This window comes from Leopardus geoffroyi, chromosome X (genome assembly GCF_018350155.1).
Source record: "Leopardus geoffroyi isolate Oge1 chromosome X, O.geoffroyi_Oge1_pat1.0, whole genome shotgun sequence".
Lineage (NCBI taxonomy): Eukaryota > Metazoa > Chordata > Mammalia > Carnivora > Felidae > Leopardus > Leopardus geoffroyi.
This window is the reverse complement of record NC_059343.1, coordinates 2,462,194-2,482,411: the sequence shown is the minus strand read 5'-3', so window position 1 is coordinate 2,482,411 and position 20,218 is coordinate 2,462,194. Positions and strand designations below refer to the sequence as shown.

The window sequence follows — 20,218 nt, the reverse complement described above, 5'->3', positions numbered from 1 at the left end:
CAGCCTCCTATTACAGGATCAGCTTTTTCCAAGGAGATGTCTTCCAGCTGGTTTAAACAGAAATGGATTCATTAGTGCGGAAGCCCTTAATTAATAGAATTTGTAAGAGCTTCCGAGAGTGATACCGATATGGCAGAAATGACGTGGGCAGGAGAAACATCCAGGCAGACCACAGCACTGCCCCCATGGAAACCACCAGCAAGGACTGGAATTATATATATTACAACATATAAAGTACATAAATATAGTGTAATACTATATTACATTACATTTTATATCTTATATATCATATTATATATCGTCATATGTGTCCCCTTCATGTCTATGGTAACCAGAAGGGCTGAGTTCAATGATGCATCCTTCACAGCTGTCTGGCTTCAGTTAGCCCCATCCAGAACCCAAACCCAAGTGAGGATTCTTATTTTTTTTTAATTGTTTTAATGTTTTTATTTATTTTTGAGACAGAGACAGAACATGAGCAGGGGAGGGGCAGAGAGAGAGAGAGAGAGAGAGACACGGAATCCAAAGCAGGCTCCAGGATCTGAGCTGTCAGCACAGAGCCTGACGCGGGGCTCAAACTCACAGACTGTGAGATCATGACCTGAGCGGAAGTCGGACGCTTAACCGACTGAGCCACCCAGGCGCCCCAAGGGAGGATTCGTTCAGGTCCTAGTACGCGGGCTAACTCCCCAGGAATGGGTGGTGTCGAGAGATAGACAGTATTTCATAAAAACGTTGCTATCAGCAAACCCAACTATGCATCGGTAAGAAAACAAAACAGCAAAACAAAGTTAACGTCACGATGAATCCTTTAAATGTTAACAGTGTGTATTTATGTCGACCATTCTGTGTGGGAAATATACGAAATCGTGCTAATAAGCAGTCGGTGTTCGTGGAGGTGTGTAATGATTCTTACAGGCGCATTGTCAAATAACACTGAAGATTATAGTCTGGTGTATTTTTAAAGTATGACCATGATGATATGAGCCATAATATTATTAAATAGCGTTTGCCCATCACAATTCCACTTGCATGTAATTTAAAATGGGAAGATAATTTCCACTGAGGGGGAAAAAATCAATAAAGGAATCTTCAACAATTTGGAAAGATTAAGAGTTTATCAAAAGTCAACAGTGGCTGCATTTTAAAAAATAATGGGCTTGTGACTCCAAACAAGGAGGTTTAACTGGCAAGAATCAGCCATTTCAGGGAGAAACAATCTTTGGTACTGATAAAAATAGGAATACAGAACGAGAAATGTTACTAATGTATGAACTACATTTGAAATAAACATTATAGGAACTCCTGGGTGGCTCAGTCCCTTGAGCACCCACTTTGACTCAGGTCATGATCTCGCAGTTCATGAGTTCGAGCCCCACATCGGGCTTTGTGCTGACAGCTCAGAGCCCGGAGCCTGCCTTGGGTTCTGTGTCTCCCTCTCTGTACGTCCCCCCACTTGCTTTCTGTATCTCTCTCCCTGTCTTCAAAAATAAACATTAAAAATTTTTTTAAAAATAAAATATATCAATATAAAAGTACATATGCGTGTCTATTTATAAATTATTTAAAATAATATACAATTATATGTATATATAAGTTTTGAGTTTACATATTATTATAGAATAATTTATAATTGGAAATAAGGATGTATTCAAGTTCACATAGATAACCCTACTTATGTATCTACACAGAGAGAGAGAGAGAGAGAGAGAAGGGACAGTGTACCAGATACGTCAGTTGATATCACAAAATATACCTTTGTTACATATACTCTTCTTGCATAAAGCCAGTTAGAATTCAGGGTATATTCTGTAAGTATACCGCCTACTTACTCCAGCTAATGCAGTATTTTTTGTATGTTTGAAAATGCACTAACAAAGTGACGTCCTGGGTCCTTCTCTACGTATCTCATCAATGTGAAGTAAGTTCCCCCCAATTAGGGAACTACCAAATTCAATGTTAAAAACCTAAACCTGTCCTAAAACAAATCAACATGTTTTTTTCTGAATTGTCTGGGTGGGTAATTGTGCTTTCCTGATAACCATATGGACTTTGAGCATGCATAAATCGTATTAATTCTTAAAACATCAACTCTGTTTACAATATTGGCCATGCCGGGAGCATCTGGGTGGCTCAGTTAAGCGTCCAACTTCGGCTCAGGTCATGATCTCACGGTTTGTGGGTTCGAGCCCCGCGTCAGGCTCTGTGCTGACAGCTCGGAGCCTGGAGCCTGCTTCGGATTCTGTGTCTCCCTCTCTTTGCCCCTCCCCCACTTGCACTGTGTCTTTCTCTCAAAAATAAACATTAAAAATTTTTTTTAAGAACAATACTGGCCATGGCTTTGTCAGCTCACCACTGTGAATAAGCTACAGGTCTTGTTTTCTTTTAAGTTTATCAACTTATTTTGAGAGAGGGACAGAGATGGAGAATTGAATGGAGGAGGGGCAGAGAGGGAGAGAGAGAATCCCAAGCAGGCTCCACACTGTCAGCACTGAGCCTGATACAGGGCTTGAACTCACAAACCATGAGATCATGACTTGAGCTGTAATCAAGAGTCGGACACTTAACCGACGGAGCCACCCAGGCTCCCTTAAGCTACAGTCTTAATAGGGGAAAACAAGTTTCAACTACATCTGGGGATTCTTTCCTAAGTCTTGAAGGATGGATTTAGAAACCATAAATAATTGATTTCTACAAGGCTACTTTTCGAATCTCCAATATGTAGGTCAATGGATGTATTCAACAAGGTTGCATTTTCTTTACTAGCAGGTACTGTTCCAATGGTATACCAACCACTGTCTGAATCAGAAGCCAGTTCTTGGGTGAGGAGATAGATCAAGTTAACATCTTCATCAACTAAACATCCACTGATAAGAGAAACAACGAAACAAATTTCAAGTGGAAAGTCCCCATATATTCAAAAGCCCAGGAGATTTTTTCTTTTAAAGCAAAGCCAAGGAGCACAGCACGAAAATACATTTTATGGGGTAGTTATTTTGTAAACCTTATTTCTCTCTCGCCCTATTTTAATGAAGAAATATGTTCTGTCCTTGAAGCCTGAGGTTCTCATGAATATTTTTCAACAATTAATCATTGGGGATTTCTCAAATTGAAAATTCTGTAACGAGTACTTGAAATTGCATATTCAAACAGTACAGCTACTAATTCTTTTAATTGTTTAGATTGACCTTGCTTCTCTGGGAAAAATCAGCTCCTGTAGAAAGCACAAAATAATCATTCCTTGACTAAAGAAGATTCAATTAGATTTAATTTGTCCAATCAGGAATGATAAACAGAATATAATTTGCCTTACAAAAGAGGAAAGCATCATCACGGTCACTTTCGGGAGCGTCATAAAACATTGGCATTGAGTTTCATCCGAGGCCATAGATTGACAGGCAAATGTACCATGGCTGTTGTACTTCAACGTGTAATTATCCATCTGGATATTTTTGGCCACCTCTGAAAACAGGTAACCACGTGGGCAGTCTAAAGCAGAATCAACAAATACTGACACAACATGCTGAGGTTGGGCTTAACGTCTTTTTCGGTGTAACTCATCACACCGTCATCTATCATCAAACACTCCCACAATAAATTGGTACCCCATGAAGATGTCATACTACAAAGGCCAATAATGAGTCTCATCAATGAATCATTTTGAGGAACACTGAACTCTGCCTTCTGCAAAGGGACACATTTTAGAAAATGGTTCTTCATCTTAAATTATCTTGCAGAGCAAACTGTCACCTTTTTAAAAAATTATCTCAGACACCAACTGTGTCCCTCCTCACTGGTTTCCAACCGTCTATGGGAGTCTTACTCACTATCGTGATGAATGAAAAGAATCCGAACATCACAGAGAAAAATTGGAGAAAAGGAAATTGGTGCATGGAAAATTAGTCATCCGTTCTTGAAAATTATTTATTACACACTTCAAGGGCATGGAACAGAGAAAGTAACTCCAGAGGCGATGATTATTGAGTTTGTGTTCTTTTGACACACACGCTGTGATCTAAAATCAAATAGGATAAATTTTAAGAACCATCTGTCTTCGAAATGTCTGTTCGATATATGCTGAATTTTTACAGATAATAAGGTGCTAAATTAGGATATGCCATCTACTGGAGATGTATGTTTGCAGTATTAGTCTCTGAGGTCTGGATTAACTGTTCTGAAGAATTCTGTGGTCCTGGGAGAAATTAAATGTTTGTGTACAGTTTTTCTTACATTAAGCATTTGACTAACCATGTGTTATATATATATAACATATAACCCCTCAGGTAATAAAATTTATTTTAAAAAGAAATAAATTAAAACTTTTCTTAGACCAGTCAAACCTTAATAGTAACCGCACTATTTGCTGACATTTGTAATCAAGTGTTAAAAATATAAACTTCAAGAAATCAACAATTTATAATATGTTTTACCCATTTGGAAAACAGACTGTATCAAATATGAAGACATATTAATCATACGGCCGTGTAATGCCAATCCTGGGTTTCCACCACAAACGTGACAACATATGTCTACCCAAGATGTGCCCATGAATTCATAGTATTTTTATTCAAAATAGCACACACAAAAAAATTGGAAACAAGCCATATGTTCGTCAAGAACTGAATGCATAAACATATTTTGTTTACCCATTGATACAATGAACAGTATTCACTAATCAAAGGAACATAGCACTAGTAAATGCAACAACAGAGATGAGTTTTGGAAACTAAGCTGACTGAAAGAAGTCAGGCACCGACGTCTACCTACACTCATGCTGCCATTTATATGAAATTCTAGAGAAGACAAAGCTACAGGACTGTCCATGTTGGCCCGGGGCCGGGAGTAATGTGGAAGGGTTGGCCACAAAGGGCTAGAGGAACTTGTTAGCATGCTTATGTCTTCATCATGGCAGTAGTTATCCCCAATTATACAATTAACAGAAGTTTACACACTTTAAAAAGGGGGGGATTATTGTACGTCCACTGTACCTCAGTAAAGCTGGAAAGTATGTTACTTTGTATACTAAACTGTCATGGTTGACTTGGTGTATTCTCTCACCTATCTGCCATCTATCATCTACCATGTATCCTCAACCAGCTGTGTTTATCATCTGTCTATTATCTGCCTATCTATCCATCCACCCATCCACCCATCCACCCATCCATCCATCCACCCATCCACCCATCCATCCACCCACCCATCCATCCTGTCTGTCTGTCTATCTGTCTATCTATCTATCTATCTATCTATCTATCTATCTATCTATCTTATCTATCTATCCATCCACCATCTATCTATCATTGTTGAGCCAAATGTCACCAATGACACATAACAGGAATCTGCTGTAGTCCCATACCAAAGAGATTCAGGCAGGTTGCTGGCAAAAGCCCGGAAAATCTTAACTCCAACCTTGATCTACTTCAATCTCTTTGGAAACAAAGACACTAAATCACCTCCTCGGCTTGTCCAGTTAATTGTCTGAGAGTTCTCTGGAACCGCTCTTTGTATGACAGACTTCAAGAAAGGACCGAGGGTCCTCATGGCAGGCAAGGTTGGAGGATTTGTGACGACCCATTTTCCAGACAGGACATATCTTCTACATCTTGTTCTTCTCTTTTGAGCAGATAAGAACCTTGTGGCTGAGCTCTGAAATGCACATATTTATCCAATTTAGCTTATTTTTCTTTTATGTAGGGGGAAACAGGCCCCAACAGACAGAGGAACGTGCTTGACATCACTTACCTAGCAATGGTCACGACTCAGTTGAATTAAACCCCAACACAATAAGGTGGGATATGAAATGGCATCCATTACGTAACACATAAATGCCCCAAAATGCATTAACGGTGTCCATTTCATACCTATTTTCTGTATATTGCTAGCAAACATTTTATTCCACCAGAGACCATTACTGATATATATTTGTAGCATCTCCTCTTGAAAAATGCATTGCATTTCCATCTAGAATATGAAAAAATGCTATTAATAATTGATGCTATTTTATAGTACAATTTTATTCTACACCCAAGCTCTGTTGGCCTTACCATAGCTATCTAGGTGGATTCTTTTTTCTTTCCTTCCTTTCCTTTCCTTTCCTTTCTTCTTTTCTTTTTCATAATCCAGGAGTTTTAGTGGTTGCTTCTGGAGCTTGTTGGTGTGAAACCTTATTTCTGTAGGAAATCAGCAATAATATCCTTTCCCTCTAAATTTTCACCATCATCCATTCACGTGTTCTGAGTTAAACTGTACAGGTAAGACATAAATCTTAGTTATAATTTGTGTAGAGATCTATTACATATATTTAAATAAAAATAATCACTTAAATTATTCCACATTGATCTCTTCCCACAAATAGGATTTAAACGTGTATGCAGATTTAATCAAACATTGATTGAAACTTGAATTGATTCTCTAAAATAAGGCTAAGGCTTTTTTTTTTTTTTAAAACATTTTAGTGTACCTTGAGATCATTCCTCGAAATCTTTGAAGCACCCATTGTTCACCACCTGAAATTTAACTATTGGCATTTATTCTTAAGGGATTATGTCACTAGGCAAATAATTCTTCAATGGGCAAATCTTTAAGTTAATATGCTTTATTGTGAATTACCCAATCTAGCATTCAGCTGGCAGGTTCTCTATAAGTAAATAGTGGGCAACATTGTAAGGCAGTGAATTCTGGACATTGGGAGAACCCACCAGAAGCAACAAGGATGCTTAAAACAAGACAGTGTAGAAGACACCTAGGGATTTCCCCATCCGCCTGTATTTGATGAATTTCTTGCAAGCGTGGCAAGGTATTATTGCACAGTCTTGGGAACAGTGAAGCTTTGGACAGGTGGCCATGGTGACGCTTCTGTGAGCGACCATCCCCTTCTCCATAGCTAAGTCAGCAAAGATGTACGTGTCTCGCCTCCTCCATTGTGGGTTGAAAGCTGGCAAGGAGACCCTGCGCGTTGCGCTCACTCAGAATTCAGGGATATAATCACATAGCTGTGGGTCTCACAAGGTCAGTGCTGTGCCTTGTCCGGAGAGTTTAGCAACAACAGGCTAACTGTTGAAAGCATCAGTGACCTTTTTCCAGTGGCTGCTCTAAGAGAAGCCTGGAGAAGCAAGAGAGGAATGAGAATTGAAGATGTGTCTTTAGAGAAGCATTAAGTGATGGGGATGCAGAGGTGGGGTTTGGGAGAGCTCCAAACACTTGAATGTGTTCTGGGTCCAGCTCACCATTTCACAGGAATTACAGCCTTCATTCTATTCTGTAGTAAGATCTTCCTTTCTCCTTTTCCCCCCTTTTCACTACATACTTGACTTCAACACAACAGGATTGAGGTTATTTGTAGAGAGATGCACTCGTTTTTTTTTATTAAATCTCGCTTTTTAAAGTATTTTTGTGTGCATTTCGATGGGGACATAGCACCAAGTTTCCTTATTTTTCACTTTGCTGTTTGTTGTGTTGGTTGAGTTAGGTTCATTAGTTTTGTTAGAAATCGTCAACAGGATGGGGCGCCTGGGTGGCGCAGTCGGTTAAGCGTCCGACTTCAGCCAGGTCACGATCTCGCGGTCTGGGAGTTCGAGCCCCGCGTCGGGCTCTGGGCTGATGGCTCAGAACCTGGAGCCTGTTTCCGATTCTGTGTCTCCCTCTCTCTCTGCCCCTCCCCCGTTCATGCTCTGTTTCTCTCTGTCCCAAAAATAAATAAACGTTGAGAAAAAAAAAAAAAAAAAGAAATCGTCAACAGGAGAGATGGACTGGGTTTTTTTTTTTTTAATGTTTTCAATGTTTATTTATTTTAGAGAGACAGCGTATCAGCGGGGGACATGCAGAGAGAGAGAGGGAGACACCAAGTCAGCAGCAGGCTCCAGGCTCTGAGCTGTCAGCACCGAGCCCGACGCGGGGCTCGAACTCACAGACCTTGAGACCGTGACCTGAGCCGAAGTCGGTCGCTTAACTGACCGAGTCACCCAGGCGCCCCAGGATCCTTTTTTCTTATTGGAATTTTTACCCATCAGCTGGATGACAGTGTTCAGGTAGGTGACTATTGGTCCATCGCCTGGCTGTGATAGCTTCCTTGTCCTAGGCGCATGGGATGTGTGGGATTATGACATCTTATGTGCATATGTGTGTGCGCGTGCTCACATGCACATTTTCCTTGTAAGATTGCGTCACAGAAGGGTCAACCCTTTATCTTCTCCATGTTCCAAAAGATTCCTCTTTGTTTGCACTTCTAAGTAACCATCCAAATGGAACTCATTCCCGAGCATGATGAAAGGGAAAAAAAAAAAAAAACATTTTCAAGCACACAGGAACAAACCTTTTGAAACAGGAGGAGAGGGGCACGTGTGTCTCAACAGGCCGCGTGGAATACAGTTTACTCAGTAATTACGACCACGATAGCTGTTTATTTTTTCCACTCTGCGGCATTTCTCCCCCTTCTGCCCATAGCTCCGTGTCTGCGGATGTGCAAGTGAAGTTCTGGCCCATAAATCCTATGAACAAGAGTCATGAAAATTTATGGTAAGAGGTACAGTTCTCCTTTTTCCTGGGAGTCCTGCAGGCGATCCCTTATCTGGGTTATGCAGAGCAGGGAGTGTTTCGGGGCCAGCGCTCAGGTGGTTAACCGTGTAGCTAGAACATTCTGGTGCATCTGAAGAAGGCCGGCAGGTGTGAAGTTCCTTGAGAGGGACTTCTCTGAAGGTCCTGCAGTCCACGATGGTAGAGATACAGATGTTGAAATGGAAGTAGGCGTAGACACAGGCGTAGAGACGTATGTGACTGTGTGGGCATCCAGACAGTCTGGCGCCCCCTTCTCCCCGCTGTCCCACTTCTCGGTCTTCGCACGCGTGGTTGCTGCTAACTTCTGCGGACACCCTTCCCCTCCTTGCTCCCGATGCCAGAGCGGTGGGAGCCTGGCAGCAGGAATCACCCTGATGGTGATGGTGTCCTGTCGTGCAGTGTAATGCCCGAAGTTCCAAAACCTCCCACAAAAGTCCACCAGAGTCGTAAGTCAAAGCCAAGCGGCAAGGGTCGTTTATTGCAGGTTCGAACCTGGACCTCCGCGCACTCGTTGCCGGTGACGCTAAGAGGTTTCGATCAGGGTTGGTACAGCGTTTTTATAGACAGGGACAAACAGCATAGGTGAGGTTTCAAATTATGAGGGGCCTGATTAGTCGATTTTAAAGTACGGACATTTGTGGTTTTCTGATTGGGCGTCCTTTGTCTGTCCTTTGGTGGGAAGGCTTTGTCCGTTACTTGTGGTGGGAGGGAAAAAGGGGGAAGGAGATAGGTGAGGAATGTGCTAAGCAAGCAGGTTTACAGAAGCGAGAAACGCCGGTTAGTTTATGTACAACCACTTATTCCATTACATATCAGACTACATTTAAGAAGGTTTACAACCCATTCTACTACACAGCGGGTTACATTCAGGAAAGGTCTCACAATACTCATAGCAAACAGCAAGCAAAACAGACTTCTCAGCAATTGTATTTCTTATCAAAGATCCATAATAAGCAGAAAAGAGAACCTAGCTTTAAACTAAGGTAGGGCTGTCATTTGGATTGTTCCTTTCAGCAGCACATCACATTCGTGGAAGATGTGGAAGGGGGACCCTGCCTTTCAGTCACAGCTCACTGGAGACACGCTGTTGACCATACAGATTATTCTTCTTTACCGACTTTTAGTACTTTTTCTTACGGAGTTGACTTTTAGTTTTTTTCTCCCCTTTGAGACTTTCATAACAATGTTTAGGGTAGTCTCAACAATGAAGAGATTTCCTCTGATGAGCAGATTACTGGTACTGTTAACACCATTAATAACCAAGTGTTGGAGCAGTGCTTTGCAAACATTGTGTGTGTGTGTGTAAGCGCGTGCAACACGTGCATTGCAACTTTACTTCCCCTGAATCTTACAAGGTGACAGAGCGTAAGACAATAGACTGCAGTGCATTCTATAATGTTCTCTTGGGCGTCTTGTAACAAACACAGCTTCTGTTTCCACAGGTCTTGGGTGTTGGGGGGCTGAGTGTCTCATCTCCCATAAGCTGGTGATGCTGTGATGGGCGCCTGGGTGGCTCTCAGTACGTTGAGCATCAGACTTGGGCTCAGGCCATGGCCTCGCAGTTTGTGAGTTTGAGCCCCGTGTCAGGCCCTGTGCTGATGGCTCTGGAGCCTGCTTCATATTCTGTGTCTCCCTGTCTCTCTGCCCCTCTCTCCACTCATGCTCTGTCTCTCTCTCTCAAGAATAAAAAAACATTAAAAAGAAAGATGCTAATACTGTGTAGCAAGGGAAACATGGGCCAGCGAATCACAGCGCCGAGACCAATTGGGGCCCACCTGATGTGTGTGTACATAAAGTTTTATTGGCACACAGCCATGCCCATTCTCTTACGTATTTCTGCCCATTCTGTGCCCTCCTGCTGCAATGCCAGAGTCGAGCAGTCGTCACCCAGACCGTACGACCGGCAAAGTCATTATGTGCAGTGTTTTGGCACTTTGCAGAAAATGTTGGCCATCCCCTAGGTTACAAATTCACTTCTTTATTAAAGTGGGATATACGCTTCCCTGTATTAAATTTCCTAGCATCGCTTCAAGAGGCATCTGCCATTATCCTTTCCACTTTCTATTTCATTGTGTTAGTTGATGGTATGGTACACGTTTCGTGTGTCCATTTACTTGAGATCCTGTTACTTGCCTGATAGAGCCTTTGCTTTCTCTCCCTGATGAGGGATGTGCATTTAGCTCTTGATAGGTTTTATACTGTTGCCTCTGGCAGTGGAGGTGGATGCCAGCTTCCAGACTCTTCATTCCTCTCAGATGCTGCCATGTGGCCAAATCAAGTCTGCCTGCCCGCTGGTCTCACTTGGAAGCAACCCCTTCCAATGTTGCTGATCTAATCTAGCTGGCACAAGGGAATGAGTTTGATTGGGGATCGCTGACCCCACATTCTCCTCTTGGGTTGTAGCCCGAGCCCCCATAGCCAACATTTTGTTTTCTCCTTGATAACTGCCTGGTGCCCTGTTCCCAAGGCTTTTGCTCCTTTATCCTGGAAGGTTTCCTGGAGTGCCCCGTACTGTGGGGCCTCCTCCAACATCTGGCTTCCCTCTACCTGCCTCTTGTCTGATCTTAGAGGTGACCCTTGCGTCTGGGCTGCTGAGAAACCCCCACCCTGACTATAGGTATTGCTGTAGGCACACACACACGTTTGCATTTGTCTGTTTCTAACACATCTGGGCATGTGGATCAGCCATTTCTTCAGTTTTGGTCACCCTCCTGACACTGAGAACAAATGCGTTCATACTCAGACATGATCAACTCTATGTATTTTAATACAGTCATCCCGTTTGCCTCTAACCCTGGTAGCATCCTCTAGATGGACAGTCTTTTGGGGTAGCGTTTGCTTTATGCGGAAAGCTCGGTAACGGACAGATATTGCCACGAGATAGCTGATAGAAACCTTTCGGTTTGCGTTAACTAACGGATTACAAAATGGAGGTTCCTTTTCTTTGCCTGAAATCTCCGAGGTGCCCCAGGAAGGTCAAATCCTATGAGCATTACACATTTCTCAGGGCGTCGAAATTAATGGGGCATTCGGACTTTTCTGCCTGCCTCATCTATGTGCTATTCACTGGACCACAACAGCCACCTTTGAATTGGTGTAAAGGCGTAGGTGTTTACCCAAACAGGATGGCAGGTCGCCAGTATAAACACAAACACAGACAGATTTTATGAGGTGGAAAGCAGTCTGTTCCAGCCGGGTATCTTCACAGATTTAAACCAAGAGTTTCTGTCCAGAAGGACTACAGCAAAATCTCTCCTTCTACATATTCTTTCCCAGGTTAAGGTCAAGCTCCTTGCTGATATCATCCGTCATGTATATTTCTTTTCCTTCATGAAGGATTTTGTATAAAATAGTCTCTTTCACAAATATCAGCTTTCACTTACTGAACGTCCCCTTCATCGCAAAACCACTGGGGTCCTGTGTGGCTACGTGACGGTTGAAGACTGGAGATTTGGTCTAAAGCAGTATTTGGGGAACTTGAGACGTCATTGGCTTCTGTGTGCACATATATGTACCTTCTTTGCCTACTTCTTACGACCGTAGGAAGGAAATCGGAGAGGGTGCGTCCCCGAATTCTGCATAAACATAAACATGTCCTACAAAGTCCGGGACCTGTATTTAAAAGAAGCCGAGTCTCTCAAATTTCTGTAATGGATGTGTTCTCCAAAGAGAGTTTTTGGTGCTTTTGATTGGGGAAGAGGAAGGAGAAAATACACACACACACACACACACACACACACACACACACACACACACTGCTATGGATAGAGACAAATTTAAAACCGAATCAAGATGCCAAGAATGCTTCACCAAAAAGAAAGGAGTATCTTCTTTTTAAGGAACACATTTAACCGATTTCCAAAGTAGACAATGCAATTGCTTCTGTTCCTAATTTCTTGAACTGGGTTCTCCTGGACTCAGGGTGTGGAAATCAGGGTGTGGACTAAAGGCAGGCAGAATGCAAGTCTTGTGAAGTTGCCCCCGCCATGATGATTTCCACGCATATAGGAAAACATAGGGTGGCTCTCCTTTAGAACATAGAGGGTCTCATGGACCCAACATGGCAGGCTCCCTTTCCAAACTCAAATTAATATGACAGTAGACAACAACCGTTCCACGGAAGAGACCAACAGGTTTATTGAAAGGGATTAAAACTCAGGACCCAGAAATATTAGTTAATGCTTACAAGTACTCGTGCTTTATTAACAAAGAATACAGAGTAAATCCTTTTTTTTTTTTTTTGCCTCCAATAAATTTTCAAGACTTCTTTATATCTAGCCACATCTTACTGTGTCTGTTAACATTCATTCATCTGCAATATTGGAAGCCTCATTAATTATTAAAAACAAGCAAACAAAGACAGATTGAAAGGCGCACCATAGCCCTGGCTTTTAGCCTCCATTCAATAGATTTCTGTGGAATAAATATTGGTAATTCTATAAACACCTTCACAAATTGTTACGGTCTTCGTTAGCAAATGAACCTTGTCTTGTGTACATGTTAAATAATTTCATTTGGAGATAATTGGTTGTAAGGTGCTTTAAATTACACTCTTTGAGAAAAGAGGGTCAATTTCAATTTGAAGAAACTGTGAAACAGTTTCAGACTGTGCCAGGGCGTGACGTTCATGTCGTAAATCAAACCTCATTTTCTGCGCAGAATTACTAATTCATTTTGCTTGGATCCTAATGCTCATTTGATCACAAATAGATATGGATGTACAATAAGATAAGCCCACAGACACCTAATTTGCAATTTTGGACATTTAACAGTTTTTAAAACCTTTTACGTTGCGAATCTCCGTTCCTTAGTACCCACAACGCTTTGACATGTAGCTGCATTTAAGAGGCATGGGGAATTTGGCCTGAGAAGTCTACATTTTGAGGATTTTCATGGTGCTTAGTTTGATTGTTATAAAGCAGAAAGCATCCAGCCTCCCCCCCCCCAACCCTCTCAACCTGTTCCAAATCCCTCCACCTCAAGGAAGTTGCCCAGAAATCATTGACTGAAATGGCCAGCATAAGGGGAGTAATGGATTGCATTCAATAATTTCTATCATTCTGGAGACCTTGATTTGATGTGAATAATTTTATTTCATCTAAATTGTTTACTTGTGAACATAGAAACCTTCTAATAATATTGAGACATCCAAGGAAATACGAAAATTGTGCCTCAAATGTAGAGATATTTTTCTCCCATAGCAAATCATGTTTTCCTAATCCTAACCTTTAGCAAATTGGCAATGATTCCCAGTAAATTACTGAATTTTACCTGATACTTGAAAGGAAAAGTTTTCCTGGGTAAACACTCCCATTGTTACATACTTCTGAAGAGAGAATTTTTTTTTTTTTAGTTTTTGTTTATTGATTTTGAGACTGTGAGAGAGCATAAGCCAGGGCTGGGCAGAAAGAGAGGGAGAGAGAGAGAAAGAGAGAGACAGAGACAGAGAATCGCAAGCGGGCTCCACAGTCAGCATAGAGCACCTTGTGGGACTAGAACTCAGGATGGGAAGGTCTTGCACACAGAATATAAAATGGAGCAGGAAGTGGTTGGGATTCCCAGAGCGAGGCTGTCACCAGGACCGGAAGCACTGGGATATGCAATCTACCGGTCCATCGTATCAAATGCTATCATGACTAGTTGGGATGCACTCACGTGATATCCTTACATCTTCAAATAATGATATCCCAGAATCGTGTGTTTATTCCCCCCAGTAAGGTCTTTGATATTCTTCTCCAATTTCTGTTTCCCCCACTGCAGATAGTAAATTGTGTGTGTGTGTGTGTGTGTGTGTGTGTGTGTGTGTGTGAATGTGTGTCTGTGCATGCCCATGTGTACCCTTGCAGATATATTATCAATAGGGGCACAGACGTAATTCCTTCTGATACAACAATTGAATTGAAAAGTAATAAAACTTGGTACCTGAGAACCAAGGCAGATTAATCCATCTGCCCTAAAATAGCATTCAGTATTCTCTTCTCCATGCCAAACAGAATGGGAGACACACAATGGACACTCCAACTGGCTCATGAGAAATGACAGGCAAAATAACAATCCCGGACTGAGTGAAATGTCCCCTCCTTGAGCGAATATGCATAATCTCTGGTCACGACCTCCGTCCGAAGCCTCAGGACAAATGTTTGCATCCATTTGAATGTTAGTGACCCAACGGAGCCTCCGTTGAGCTTGCCAGAAGCTGGCAGCTTCCTGGAGTGTCCCCTGACTGGGTAGTGCCCCCCTGAGAGGACTTGCTAATTTCTGAGAAGGCATCTCGGTCTCAGAATGCACGGTGATCTGGAAGATGTTCCAGATTAGTCCTAAGCGCAGGGGTGGGGGGAGGTTAAGTGGGCTTTTTACTCGGATCTAGAATATCCCAATCGTATTCTTTGGCAACCGCTGCCTCTCTTTCTCCCCAGGACCTCCACTCTTCTCCTCCAAGTCAACAGGAGGCTGAGCTAAGTTTTGAACCTTCTTCAGCTCTCTAGTGTATGTGCCTGGGGCTGATGGTAAAAGCATAGCTCATATAATGAGCCAGCCTCACATTGGTCTTGCAACCAACATCAATACCCTCACCAACAACCAGAGACTTTCAAACTGCACTTGCTACTTAAAATAATTGTTTCACTTGTAACCCCTGTGCGTAGACACTTCAGATACCTTTCACTCCCAGCTGAGGCAGGAAGGAAAGTGTGTGCCCAGACTGGGTGCAAAGATATTTATGTTGATGTTTTTAAGTGACCATCTGTTACCTTTGATTTGATGCGTACCTAATTCACACTTCCTTTCTTTTAACCTGCCACATTCTAAAAATATCTCTGCAAAATACTCAGTACACAAGTTTGTTTAAAGATACCACAGATAACACCATCGAGGAAAATATGGGGGGAAAAAAAGTCTGTACAGTACTGGTCAAACCATCTTCTAATTGCTAGCTAGACGACTAATTAAATTACATCAGCTCAGTATTTTTAATAACCAATTCCTGTACGAAAAGAAACATGTAGACATCACAGAAATTCATATTGTCTGTTAGTTTCCAGTTTTCAAGACTGGGATGCATATTTTGAAAATATCAAGTTCAGAAAATATTCACCAACACCCAAGTTAAATATAATGTCCATAAAGTCTGGCTTCAGAATTTTTTTTCCAAAGGCTTTTCTCACCTGATCAGTCCTTATTCTATTCTATTCTATTCTATTCTATTCTATTCTATTCTATTCTATTCTATTCTATTCTATTCCATTCCATTCCATTCCATTCCATTCCATTCCATTCTTTTCATTTCCAAACATTTCGTTTAGGGAGGTCTGTTTAGCCATGGGAATGCATTCAGCACTGATGAGGCAACCTTTCCTTACTTTTTGAAACAAGCTTTCTGATGGCTGTAATCATACAATGCTAGAGACTTCATGATTCACCTGACGCAGATGTATGTCACCTGTGTGCTGGTGGCATGTGTTAGGGCTGGGGACAGAGAACTTACTGTCCCCTGTGTACTTCTGTTGATGTAGGAAGGGTATGTATTCCTGAGGTCCAACCATTCATCATTTGTGTTCCCAACAGTATAAACAAAATGCCGTATCAAGAATCTGAAATACGGAGGGACGCCTCGGTGGCTCAGTCGGTTAAGCATCTGACTTCTGCTCAGATTATGATCTCGCGGTTCATGTATTTGAGCCCCCAGTTGGGCTCTGTGCTGACAGCTTGGAGCCCGGAGTCTATTTCAGCCCATCCACCAAACAAAATCGAGGACCATGACGAGCATTAATTTATCTAACATCCTCCTCACGAACACGTCTCCCCATCTTGACTTAAACATCACGGCAAATCCTGCATTCAGGGTTTTCTTCCTTTGGCTAAGTGAACGTATGTTTCATCAACACGTGCTCTTGAATGGGGATACATATTTTATTTTTTCCTTGACTTTGACAAAACAGGGTGACGGGGGGGGATCTGTCACCTGCTGGAACTCACGGTCTTAGTGTGTAAATCTATCAGACATTCGCGGTGCTATGTATGAACGGGAACTCTGAGCTGAAATCAAGAATTGGAGGCCTAAGCGACAGAGCCACTCACACTCCCCTAACCTGTTTTTCAAGGAGGATTCCCCAATTTTTCTGACCCACAATGCATGAAGGATGCTTTCAGATCACATCTGCACCTATCCTTGATGCCCACGGGCTCCGGGGGGGTTGACAGATACCATCTCAAGGCATGCACCCTTTTCTCACGTCTGATGTAAGGATGGTACCTCCCCATTTCAGGAGGCGTTTGTTGTGACATTTTTATGCATTCTTTTAACCCCTTAAGTAAGTTCCTTTGGATTCCTAATTACAGACAGTTTTGACAGAGGAAACTCAAATATTGTCACTGCTTTTTCTCCTTTCATCCAGGTGATTTTATTTTTCTCTCAAAATCCAACCCCGTGATAAATCTCTGCCATGCGGGGACATCCCCAACTAGGTCATGGCACCCTCTTTTGATTTTTGGTACCTTGTTGGGTGAAACATGTTCATAATGCCTTTAGATTTTTGAAACCAAATTGCTAAGTGCAATGGAGTTCTTGTTTGTTGTTTGGTTTTTTTCCCCCCACTGCCTGTTAAACTCACATCAGCCTTAACAGGGGGGTGGGGGCCATTACATGTGTATCGTTCCCCTTTCTTCGGTCACTTGTATAAAACTGGGATCATCTACTAATTGAATGGCCCGTGAACGTCCTCTCTGTCAGAAGCCCTTTTAACCACTGCTGTAGCATCTTCACCACATACGATTTTCATTCCTGTCACCTCTTGGTAAGCCAGCCCGAAAAAAGATTCTTAAACTTTGCTTAAGAATGACGTCCCTCCCGAACGCCAGAGTCTGTAAAAGGGTGATGATATTCTCCTCTGCATTTCATCTCTGCCTTACCTGCATTGATGACCCCTCCTCTATTCATCCATTCATTTATTTATTTAATTTTGAGAGAGATTGACAGAGACAGAGTACAAGCAAGGGAGGGGCAGAGAGAGAGGGAGACACAGAATCCAAAGCAGGTTCCAGGCTCCCAGCTGTCAGCACAGAGCCCGATGCGGGGCTGGAACTCACGGACCGCGAGACCATGACCTGCCCCGAAGTGAGACGCCCAAACGACTGAGCCACCCAGGCTCCCCCATCCCTCCTGTATTTAAAATGTAGTCCCCTTGTATTGTTAGCCAGTTGACTCGAGAAATACTAGCCATACAGCCCCACTTCTTTCTATCTTGTCTCCTCATCTGTTAGTCAGTATTGCCGGAGACCTACCCCTTTTTCCAATTTGTTATAAAGAACAACTCGTGCTTATGTTGAATTTCCCAGTCCTACGGTTATCATCTCTACTGTCTGTTTCTTCTCTTACTTGCGTTATCGTTCCCTTTACATCCTTGGGGTTGTTTGTTAGATACTGTTGTTATCTTTATGTGAAATCCTTCATTCTTTTCAAGATAGTGTGGTTTCTCATGGAAATTTTCAGGACGTGATATCCCCCCATGACTCAGTCTATTTCAACATAGGATTTTGGTAGGTGGGACAACGAGTACCACTTATTTCTAACAATACTTTGGATTTCTGGTTATAATGCCTCCTGTAACCCAGCGCTGATTTACGTAATCCCTGTTTGTATGTTTTATTAAATAGGCAAGAATTCATTACCTCCCTTCTCATTAATGTATACATTAGTGTCCGTCCGTGTCAATAGAATATGGAGGAAGAGGTAGACAGAAGCGTGGTCTCCAAGGCACTTTATCTTTGGCGTGTCTTGAGTGTTCTTATGGCGTTTCTTGAGCGTTAATATGTGGTCAACTATTACAATGGTCTGTAGGCGCTTAGGGAAAGATGTGTATTTTGAACGGTCTCCCTGACACCCACACTCTCTTTGGGACATTTTTCTGCACCACTTCCAAATTGTTTTCAGAACTGCACACTCTTCCAAAGCTGCAGACCTCCCGACCTCTGCAGGCCGCCGGGGTGTGTGAGGACATCAAGGTGTGTGGGTGGGGGCCAGAATTCACAGGGGCAGGACAGGGGCCAGCACGGTGCCTGCCCTCTTCATTCCCAAATGGGCAGTTTTGAGATGCAGCTCAACTGCCATTGGAGGGGTCCGCCCAACACCTGTTTTTCTCAGCTTCTCACAAGGTCAACCCTCCTTGCCGCCTTTCTGTGGCTCAGGAGAGGAGCCGCCTCAGAAGCCTGAGGCCACAGCAGGGGACAAATAAAACAAAAGCTCGTGTCGCCCCACAGTTCAATGTCACAGACGTGCGTCGCTGCCCGAGGCTCAGGCAGCCATCACCTTCTGCAGCCCGCCTGCTGATGCACCTGCTCCACGTGGGCCGGCTCTGTCTGCTTTGTTCCTTGCTGTCCCTTGCCATTCTTCAAGGATCCGTGTCGGCAGAGGCAGCTGGCGGCTTTAGGAGGGGACCTGCATCATAATTCAGGGCACACACAGCTCTCTGGATGGACGGTTCTGTCCACGCCTGTGTGTACGTGCACCTATGCGATTTATCTTCCCGGTGCCCGCCTGCCAGAGTCCCCCGAGCGGGGCGCCCAGAAGAGTCCCAGGGCGTCAGTCAGCCCCCTCGTCCCTGTCTCCTCTGGGCTGATTCCGCAGCTACTGGTGTCAAAGAGCCTACCTATTCACTCACCCTCTCCCATTGTACGCCTTAAGGGCAACTAAACCCTGCCATCAAAAAACGTGTTCGACAGCACGAGGACCTGTTTTGAAACAATACCAAGAAGAATCTCCCTCCTGCCCACCCCGTGGCAGCGATCTGGGGGAAAGATGGGCACGCTGTGTGCCACGAGCATTTTACGGTCAGAATTGAGTCGGCTCGTCATGAAGGGCCAGTGGGTAGCCTTGAAAATGAAGCTGCTTACTTTTCAGACTTGAGAATGCAAAGTGTCTCCTTGATAACATGCCGTTTTCATTTCCCTGGGACCACATGTGTAATTAGCTGGCGGCACAGTGAGGACCTTATGTTGTCCTAACCTTTTCTTCCTTACCCGTTCTCCGGCTTTTAAACATGCTTTTTACCTTTTCTATCTGAAGCCAGAAAAACCACAACATCCCAAAGGGAAGAATGCCGAAACCTGACCGGTGTAGAAGGGCGTCGTCGGAAAAAAAATGGGGAGTTGCTTGAGATAAATCATGAGTAAATTTATGTTAATATTTTTATAATTAAAAAACCAAAGCTGAGTGACTATCAAATCAGTTCCAAATAATTACTTGCAAGTATATAATATGAACACGCATGTAAATGATCGTGATGTTTTCAGCCAACACTAGATCGTTACTGTTCAGTCATAAAACTAAGATATAGTGTAGAAATAACTCAGATGCAGAATATTATACGGGAATCTATTTTGTAATTCCCAATATGTCTTGCTTCTTGTTTGGTTGATACAACCTCCACGATCGAACTCTGAAATAGGCCCTATGATTTCAGAGCTGAACTCTCCGGATGTAAGGTCTCCATTTAAAATCCTGGGTGACCAGTTTCACTGGGAAACTAATTTATTGATTTTCGTTTTTTTCTGCATATAAATGATACCCTAAAAAAAATCTTGGATGATTTTTTAAGTAGCTTTATTTTAAGTAGACTGACACAGGCAAATGCATGTTCTCCGCCATATTGGTTCCCGGTGGAAGTTGGAA

General features: G+C 42.8%; 1 long non-coding RNA gene across 2 annotated transcripts in view; it reads left to right on the top strand.

Annotated features, from left to right (window-relative positions):
• The first annotated feature begins 7,902 nt into the window (after nucleotides 1-7,902).
• Nucleotides 7,903-20,218, top strand: part of LOC123595155 — a 55,478-nt gene continuing 43,162 nt past the window's right edge. For both annotated transcript variants that reach the window (XR_006711061.1, XR_006711062.1), the window contains exon 1: nucleotides 7,903-8,027. This is a non-coding gene — a long non-coding RNA (uncharacterized LOC123595155). The remainder of the gene's footprint in view (nucleotides 8,028-20,218) is intronic.